The 10652-nt window shown below is 40.6% G+C and overlaps 1 protein-coding gene across 1 annotated transcript in view; it reads right to left on the reverse strand.

The window, feature by feature from the left end:
* The window catches only part of LOC306849574 (guanine nucleotide-binding protein G(I)/G(S)/G(T) subunit beta-1), a 50781-nt gene extending 43659 nt beyond the window's left edge, over nt 1-7122 (reverse strand). Inside the window, exon 1 of the mRNA XM_079384710.1 lies at nt 6039-7122. The gene's annotated coding sequence lies outside the window, so the exon portion shown is untranslated. The remainder of the gene's footprint in view (nt 1-6038) is intronic.
* Nucleotides 7123-10652: the final 3530 nt, after the last annotated feature.

Below are 10652 nucleotides of genomic sequence, written 5' to 3' on the forward strand. Positions count from 1 at the left end.
AGTATAACTTTTTCCCACCCTTTTGCGACACTGTTTAAGAGTGGTCCCTTTTCACGGTTGCACTGTGGTGAGCGCACAGCTGTATCAAAGAACTTGCGCGACGGTGAAGATCCTCTACAACGCGAGTAAATCACTCTCATATCGTGTCTGAATCTTTACTCTGGATGTCTAATAAATGATGTCTAATATTAGTTTTAGGGCTGGGTATTGATTCAGATGTCCCGATTCGAGTCAATTCTCCATTTGTTTTATTACATTCAGTGAATATATTTTTAAATACAAAAGCTATTGATATTTCTAAGAAATTAACAGTAAACATCAGTTTACAAATGGTGAATTAATAAAAAGGTATTAAGAACCACAGGCCTGTATTTTAAACCTATTCTTTTTTTGTATAGGGTCCTTTCTTAAACAATAATAGGGCCCTATAAAATGTTCTTAATTTTTCTGGTAATCAGATGAAGGCATAAAACTATTTAATTTATCCTAATCAAAAATTAAAACCTTTTATTTTTTTGGCAAACAAAGTGCTGCACAACAGAAGTTACCGTTACTATTGTTTACTGTTGTTAGCATTGAGTCTTATATTCTGACAGTTTCTTAACGTTAAATTAAACTTATTTTGACGGGTTGCCGTGAGCAACTTGCAGCTGCTGTGTATATGACGGTTGTTTTGTCAAATTAAACAGTAAAATGATAATGAAATGACTCTCAGAGCAGCTGGAGATGATATTCGTGTGTTAATAGCATCATATAGTGAGACGGCAGAAGATGAAAACACAGCGAGCGTCGTCTGCGCTTTAGTATGTGTGTAATAAACAAAACTGTGTCGAGCCATCCGCCATTCATTCATTCATTCATTTATTTATTGCGGAAATCATGGCGCCTTATGCGTGATATCAGATGCTTCCACAGGTTTATAGCATTACTACAGCATTTCAGCTGAGCATTACGAATCCCGCGTATGGCTTTGTTCTTGGTTCTCATCAACAGTATCTCCATGATAAGCACTGAATGAAGCACAGGCTTTCTGCTGTAACATCGCGCACGGTAAATAAGGATGACATCTCGTGGATAAGACTAATCATAAGAATCACATTAATCAGATCTCGTTTTAAATGTGTGCTGAAATACCGGAAAAAATCGATTTGTGGCTTTTGAGAATCGATATCGAATCGACGTCATTTAAAAAAACCATTACCGTATTGACCCGAATATAAGATGACCCTGATTATAAGACTTTTGGAAAAAGGCTTTTTGAAAACCAAATCTTGTTTGTTTGTTTTTCTCTCTGTAAAACACATTTTTTTTCTTAAATTATTTTCATATTGCATATTTTTCCTATTTTAATTTTCGTTTTGAAAGTATGGTAAATTGTGGTAAAATGTACCAATGACATTTAAAAATATACACTCTGATATACCATAAAAATAACAGGTAGCCCATCTGAATTATATAACATTTAGTCCATCCATCTCATAGTAGCCTACCAAAATGTCATTAACAGTAGAAGTGAAAACTTATTGTAGTCTTCAAATCTGGGCACTGTCTTATGTTTTAAAATCACATACAGAGGAAGTTTGGTCCCATCAGGCTAACATGACGGTCACGACTCATGCCTCTGTAAGCATTTTCTTTTTATTTTGTTTTCACTCGCGATCTTTACAACACATTACATATTTCATGGCACACTCGTTTTATGCATTTTTTGGCGCCACCTATTGTTGTGGGTGTATTATTGACATGTCAAAGTCTAGACCCTGAATATAAGACCACTGCGTTTTTTCAGATGTATTTCCAAGAAAAAAACATTGTCTTATATTCGGGTCAATACGGTAATCGAAAAATCTATTTATTATATTAGTTAATATTATAAATATCGAAGTTCCTTTGGAGTTCTTCAGCTTTTAAGCGGGACTAATGCACAAACGACAATCTCATTGGCTGATACTCACCTATTATCGACCATGTTTTGATTTCAGCGAATCAGTTTGAGTGAACGCAGCTGATTAATATTCATGAATCCAGCAGCTCATTAATCCTTAGTGCATTTTAGATTGTTATTAGTAGTAGAATTCGTAGTAGTATAGTTATCTTAGCATTATTTTTATCTTTTTTTTATAGAAACTCTAAAATGACAAACAATATCTTCGGGTAAAATGACAACTTTTTTCTAAGTCAATCTACTGCAGTATTTCCTCAGTCAATAAGTAGAAAATGTGGTTATCACCCGGTCATGCATGAAAAAACATAAAAAAAACATCATATACCATGAAACGGGTATAATTTTTAAAATACCATGATATAAATTTTTGGTCATACCACCCAGCACTACTTTAGTGGCTCAGTAGAATGCGGTATTCGTTTTCTGTGCCTTTCCAAATACAGATTCACTATTCGTCATCGTCCATCACGATGCTTCACTGTAGACATCGCCCGATGCCAGTTTGGTAGACATCGCCCAATCGTATCCTCCTGAACGCTTTAATCAGGTGGCCCAGGTTGTGTTTCATTGGTTTTGGAGCTCAAATCTACAGGAGCAGTGCTGGTTACCCCTGCTTTAGATGAACGTGAGCTGGCTGCTTTGATTTTGCTCCCTTCAGACAGCAAACATGAGCCGATGCGCTTTGACCTCGTCATTCATACAGATTACGTAACGCAACTACAAATACTGACACATCAAACAAAAATATGCCATGAGAGCCACAGTTACAGTACGACAGCATGCAGTGGCACGAACTTTAAGCATTATCAAAGATCAAATATGTTGAGAGGGCATGTCAACTGTGGAGACAGCTGGATAAATCAGACACGAGGCAAATCAGCACTATCACTGACCAAACCCATAATCCTAAAAGCCTCTACAGATGGGAACAATTTAATCCTATTCAGAGCTGCGGCTGAAAACATGAAGTGGGATAAAAAAAATTCAAATAAAGAAAAAAAACGCATTACAATAAAAGCAACAAATATTCACAGGCTTCACGTACTTTCTGCATCTTCACGTGTTTTGTAATAATGCCAATTTGAACATTTTAAAGCTAACACAGAAGTATCAATGAGTATGAAAAGCACACTTGAGCTGATTCAGTTTACTTCTGACTCTAAGAGCAGAAAAGATACTTAGCGCAAGTATTCGAGTGCAGAAACAAGCACACAACCAATGAACTGCATTAACAAGCCAATAGCCACATTCAAATGCTACTGACATTAAAATCGAAGTGCTCTTATTCAGGTAAGGCACTCAGCAAGATTCATTTCAGACTGCCGTTTCATCACGACAGTTGCTGACCCGAAAGAGAAAATTACCATATAAAACAAAAAAAAGACATTTAAGCCAAACCCCTCTGGAAGCCCCTTGCGGCAGTGCTGAGAATGCAGTATGCACCTACACTGGGTTATGAGCTGCACACACTACAGAACCTGAGCTTGCGTAGCATGTTTTGAGCCTTTAAGCACCTCATGCACTTGTTTCTGCTAAACATGGGCGTAAGGCAGCAAGCAGGAGCTTCTCTGCAGTTCCTGCAGTGTCTCAGAAACTTCACGCCACATCTGATACACTTCCTGTGGACCAACGACAGCGATATGAATCAAGATCACAGGGAGAATTTTAGATGGTTTGGGAATTATGAATAAAAAGGTTTTCTGAGACTTTTGTTTGCTGTCTTTCATGAGGTCTGTGTCCTGTGAATGTGTGCAGGGCTTTTTACTTCATCTGACGCTTGGTTACATAAGATTACATGCAACAAAGCGCAGCCCACCTTACAGCAGCCTCACGTGCTCAAATCCAAAATATGACGGGATGTGCAGGTTCACATTAAATCCGCAGACGTCTGACATTTTTCTGGGTTTTTTTTGCACAATTGATGAAAACTGTAAAATATGTTAAACAGAGCTGAGAGTCCTGAACTCTTATTGCTAGCCACAATATTTCACAAGCACTTAAGAAAAGAGTCACGGGTCAAATTTTGTGAATGATGGGCAAATGAAACAGACAAAAGATATTTTAGACATGTAACGGATATTCAAGAGCACACGTAACATTCTGGGGTGCGTTTCCTGTACAAGGATGTAACTTGCTGCTTAACTAGCATATGCATCGTTAAATAAATTAATAAATCGTATGATGCGTCGTTAAATAAATCAAATAGCTAGTCACGACTTTCACAAAATAATACTGTCGCAAATTTGACGTTCAACCACGTTGATTAATGATGCCACAGGTGGTTTTTCTGTTTTTCTGCTTTTATTTCAGATCCAATCATCGGCTCTTTCATGCGTGAATAACTGGCATGAAGATTCTGTGCGTAAAATGCGTAGAAAAATGGCACACGCTAAAAGAACATGCTTTCTGACAGTAGGTGGCACTTACAGAAAAGCACAAATACAGCAGATTTCCTTTCTTACCAACTTTGTTTCGAACCCGCTTGGCACAGAAAAAAGTAGTAAAAAGAAAAAATACATAGTTATGGACTACATGTGAATGCTCGTCTCAGACTGAACAGGCAAAACAACAGCTGTTGATTCGAATTAAAATGTTTATCGGAATGAATATTCGCTTTGGTGTGAACAAGCCTTCATTTTACAACTGATTCAATCAGAAAACTCATGTCTCTTTTGAAAGACTCATTAAAAAGAAGGAGCTGATAGGAGAAAACATTTGTTTGTGAAACAGATTATCCTGTCCAAGATGTAATTTGTGTGTGCACAACCAGCAAAGAGAAGGCATCAGAAACGCATTCATTTCTATGAGGATCCTGCAGAGTTCAGCTCCAATCTGAATGCAGGCAGGCTGGAGGAAGTCTGCAGCACGGCGACCCTCCAGGACCTGACTGTGATTTATAGAAAGGATATTTGAGAGGGAGTGCATAAATGTTTCAGAAGTGATTGAGCTTCACCTGTATAATAACAGATGCAATTTGAGCGCATATGTCATGTTTTCAGCAGTATATGAGAGCATGCGTGATGGGGTGAGTGTGTGAGGCAGGGCTGTGTCTTCCAGTCGCCATCTTGTTGGCTGCAGCAGCTGTAGGCCGTGAACACACACACACTCATTCATTCAGTACGTGAACGCATTGGCGATACACACACACACAAGCGCGCTCCCGCGTACGTTTCAGCACAACATCATGAGCCAAAGACAGCAGAAGCGCTTTAAACACACACCGCGTTACATACAATCACACCAACATGAGTGTATTCTGTGATGAAACACACTGGAGCTGCTCTTCCTCATTCAGATTTCCTCCACGAACGCAGTAAATCACTCATACACAACACAAACGAGTTAAAGAGATCGAGAAAAGCCCATTAACCGGCGTTTAAGGTCGTTAAAAGCACAGGCTCACAGTTCAAACCGATCAAAGGCTTCAGTCTCACTCACACACACACACTCACTCACTCACACACACACACACACACACCCGATCGAATCACATCCGCCACCGAAATAACACCGGAGTCCAGCGCCTCTTCGACGCTTTACTGGGAGACAGATGATAGTTAAAAGCACAAGCTGAGCGACTCCATGATGAAGTGAAGTGGGGGAGGTAGTTTGGCTTTATCCTCCATCTTCACTGTCCATTTCATCATCATCATCATGAGCAGTCATATATGCACCAGTGCAGGCTCAAAAACACGGATTTATATTCGTCAACAAGGCCAAACGTTACTCGGTGTCCAGATGAGCCCGTTTCAGCAGCTTCATGCCAAAGACACGGCTCTCCTTACAGTTTTAGCGTTAGCAGGAATCACCTGACAGCATTAGCATCGATCATCGCGAATATTAACCAGCTAACAGCACAGCTCTGCCACATGACCGTGATTTGAGGAAGTTAACATACTAAACCACTTAAGTGGCCTAGGAATGGTTCAATTTTGATATTTGCTGCACGTATTGTAAAAGCGAGCATAATAAGTGCACGATTATAGACGCTTGTGTGGAGTCCAGCAGAGGCCCCCACCCCACCGGACCCCAGAACAGCCAAATGAAGCCAACCAGGCGAGCATTAAAGAGAAAGCGGCCGATTAACACTGACCTGTGTTCTGTCGGGACAGTTCGTTGTGTATCTATCATTTACTGTAAACAGCGAGGAGAGATCCACAGCTGCCCGACCTGCAGACAGTCCGTCAGTCAGTCAGCGGAGAGCGGCACTCCCCGAACCGCAGCCGCGACAGCGTCAACCGCGCTGATTCTGGCCCAAATAACGCGAGCTTCACGCACGTGCCTCGTGGTAACTGCGGTCAACACAACGCTCGGTCCGAAGTAGCCTTTCTTGTAGGTCCCACGCTCGTCGTTCTCCTGCTCTCGGTCTGTCAGGCGCTCGCTCCGGCATCAGACAGCAGAGATGGGCGCGGTGACCCTGCTCTCCGGGCTGGGAAACCCCACGCTGCGCCTGCGTCACCACGCAACGGATTCGACCGGTTTGGCGCCAAATCTTGTTTAGCTGGGTTTTAGGACTCAGCGTCTATGGTTAGAATAAACTGTATTGCTTGTATATATTCATTCCCGAAAATGTAATGGACAATTTGTAATCTAAATCGTGTTTACAGACATGTTATGCATGAGAATTTCATTTTGAAAACTCTTCGTTAATAACAATGGCTTCCGGTGCAGCACCGGATGTAAATATGCATCCCGAGGAAGAACGCAGGTGTAAACATAACTTGTGATACACTCACACTTTATAATGTGATATTAAACTGTAGTATGATAACGTTACTGCCAGCTGCGCCCAGAATGTAAAAGACATGTCTCGAGATTTTTTTTTTTTGTACTTCTGCTTTAATATCCGTATTATTTATAGGTATCTTTGACGGTTGTGTTACTATATTTTCCTTTAAAGATTAATTTTGGTCTCTCGCGCACTGTCGCTCTCGGTCACACTCAGTCGCTCTCTGCATTCGCTTCTCTTTTGTCCAATCCGGCACCTCATCGTTCTGGGGATAAGTCTGCGATCCAAAACAAGAAGAAGACGGCCATGGTCGCACCAGACTTTGGCTGTGTCCAAATTCAGGGTCTGCATCCTTCGGAGTACTCATTTGAAGGATGTTACGTCACAGCGCCGCGACGAAGGCTGTCCAAATTCGTAGGATCCTTCAAATGCGGGTCACAAATACGTCCTCCTTTTCCCCGAATTGGAAGGATGGGTGTGGTGGATCCTTTCCCGTCCTACCTATCCCATAATTCTTTTCGGCAGAGCGTAATGGCGGACGAAGCGAGCGGTAGCGGAGTGGGAGAGGAGTTTCTTTGATAAAACAAGCTAAAGTTTATGCTTCGGCTCAATGAATTTGTAGGAGAAATTAGTAGAATACTTAAAAACAAATAAAAATAGGCTATAATGGCTTATCTGGATGTGACTGTCTTGTAGTCTGATATAAAAAACTCTCCGACAACGAGCAAAGAAAGTATTTAATTTATTTAATTGCATTATTTCTTCCAAAAGAATTAAAATGAGGAGAATAACTCTTTGTTTGTCCATTTTCCCGCTTCTTGCTTGGCGCTGTCACGGTTGCTAGGCGACAGGATATGAGCAACGGGTAAGGGAGGGAACTGAAAGAAGGGTAGACTGTCCAAATTCACAAACACCGACTTCCGGGTTTTGCGGACGTCGGAGGATCCCTCCTCCTTCAACCGGGTAGGAAGGATCCTAAGGAGGATGCAGACCCTGAATTTGGACACAGCCTTTGAGCGTGTAATTGCCCTGATATGACGTCACACGGTGCAGCATCTTTTTAAAAACTTAAATTCAACACGTAACTAATTATAATGCATCTAAAATGTAAAAGCACACAATCTACGCCACTTACCTGCAGCGCTGCAGTTTTAAATGTATGTTCTTTTAATTCAGATAGGTCACGCTGTGATAATGATCTGCTGTTGGTCACACGGTATCACACGAATTCGTAGGCCAGAGGTCACAAAACTTGAACTTTGCTACGCAGCGGAATATGAAATATCTTTGCACGGGCTTGCGTTTCCGGTCTGACGAATTTGCATGCGTATGAACAGAAGTCAATGGAACGAAAAGTCTAGTGTGACTGTGGCTTTAAAGGTGTAGTCTGAAGTGTTCTCTAGATCTAATTAAGAGCACTTAATTAAAACTGAAAAACTATGGAAAGACCAATTAAGACCAGAAAAAAACCTGCAGAGTATTCTCGTAGCTTCGTAAAATTGCGGTTGAACCCCTGATGTCACATGGACTGTTTTACCAGTGTTCTGTGGCTTAATCATGGTAGTACACTTGCTGTCTATGGAGGGTCAGAGAGCTCTCGGATTTCATCAAAAATATCTTAATTTGTGTTCTGAAGATGAACGAAGGTCTAAAAGCCATTGCAGAACGACATTTTCACACGTTAAAAAATAAATACGACGTCACGTTGTGTCAATCATGTTTACACACTGCCTCCGAAACTTTCGTCCGTCATAAAAAAAAAAAATCGGATCAGGTTCGATTTTCTGCCTTTTCGCATCCGTAGCATGCATTTTGATAGGAAAGGATGACGAAAACGGAAAAACACACGTGAAAATTTCAGACTCCGCGTGGAAGCACCTTTAGGCCCCGATCACACCGAACGCTTGTCTGAAAACGTGAGGCGCACCGCACTGCCTTTTGTTTTTGTTTTTTTGGTGACTTTTAAAAAGAGTAGTGTGCTGTGTAATGTTGCACCAAATCAGCTGTCCTGTCAGTCTAATCAAAGGAGTATAGCGCGAGCGCTCTAAAATCTTTGGTTTTTACTGTTAAGTAAACTGTCATATTAGCAGAAACCTTAAAAAATACAGCTCCGGGTAACCCGTGACAGACACCAAAAGTTTCTTCTCCATCATTGCAGTCTCCGGACTTTCTAAGCAACGGTAAACTTTCGTCACCACAACAGAAGGCCCGCCTCTCCATTCATTCGATTGGACAACGGAAAAAAACCATGAATGATGTCAGGCGCTTTTCCGCTCAGAGTTGCTTTTTTTCCGCTCAGACGCATTCTGTCTGATCGGGGCCTTACAGGTTTGGAACGACATGAAGGTGAGTAATTAATGACAGAATTTTCATTTTTGGGTGAACTATCCCTTTAAGATAAAACAGAACAATATGGAAATTTTTGGAAGAAGGTGCAGCAAATTTTAGTGTGACCAGTCGTCCCTGTTTTCTGGGGACAGTCCCGGTTTTTGGTGTCTTACCCCTGACTAGAGACTACAGCCCACAAATACATTGCAAATTGTGCAACAAAAGCCCAACTAACAGGCTGCTAGTTTTGGGTTACCAGATATCCTAGTTTTCCGGGGACAGTCCCAATTTTTTAGTATCTTGTCCCCGACTGGATTTGTATGCAATACAATGCAAAAAATGCATGCTGGTTAGAAATGTGTCGAAGTGGCATCCTACTTGCTCTGATGTCATGCTGATGTTTTCCAAAAATCTTTTGCAACAGCGGCTGTGCAATCGAGTGCTGAGTGCGCTGACCAAAAGCACGATGGGAATCCACTCGCTGACGACACAGCTTAATGCTAATTGGTTCAACTCTCTTCTAAAATGTTTGTTTTTTATATCTGCTATCATGTGATTTTGTGTTTAAATTATGTGTGAATCTTCCCAAACACTACAACAATGTGATCTCTGTGTGTAATAGTTGTCATAAAAATTAAATAACTGGGTGTGATGTACATAAACTGTATTTTCATATAAAAGCAGCTGATTTTGAGTTGCATTCAATTTATTAGGAACAAATTACTTAAACTACACAATATCCATCTTTGATCTAATAAGTGTCTGATCCCCAATGAGTCAGAATTGTCCATCTTGTCTGCACTTACTTTACTCCTCCGCAGAGTACTGTCATCTACTTCAAAAGTAAGGCGAGATTCATCTAAGGAGCTACAGACCTTATATAGCCCCGCCCCTTTTCAGCGCTGCGCTCATTGTCTTTTGTCTTCTGGTTTGTATTTCCACAGCATGAAGGTAAGGTCGTACGAATTCATGAATGAACCGCTCATTTTAAAATCTTCCCGGTCTACTGACATTTATGATATCTGCTTCGAACAAAGGACATGGTAAGTTTAGTTAAATCTACGATAAGTAAATCCACTTCACTACTTAATTACTCTTCAACAGCAATGCTACATAGTAGGGATGCACGATATTATCAGACTGATATCGGAATCGGCCGATAATGGCTTTAAATGTAAATATCGGCATCGGCCCGATATGAAAAATTTGCCGATATGTCTTGCCGATAAGAGTAATATGTTAACTCCTATGTGCTCAGGGTGTGCTAGTGATTAGATCACATCAGCAGTGTGGCTCATTCTTGAAGCAAAGGTTTGTCTGAATGATGATGAGTTTCACTCTTTTGGATCGCTGCATTTAATCTGAGAAAGCACGTACATGTAATGTTTTGATATATAGAGTGAACAGTAATAGCACGTGCAGCAGCAGTGATAGCCTCCTCTCCTAATGCCTGTTCGGTAAGGACTTTTAATCTACATTTAGACTGTGTTTCTGATTAAATAAAGCAGTAATTGATGTCAAAATAATGAGGATGTTTTGATTTAATGGTCAGAAGCTATAGCTTACATTAAAAAAAATCACAAACATAACACCTGTAAATTAAATAATTTTATATATTCTGATTTATTTATTAATGTGTAATATGTTTTA

This window comes from Barbus barbus (genome assembly GCF_936440315.1).
Source record: "Barbus barbus genome assembly, chromosome: 29".
Classification (NCBI taxonomy): domain Eukaryota; kingdom Metazoa; phylum Chordata; class Actinopteri; order Cypriniformes; family Cyprinidae; genus Barbus; species Barbus barbus.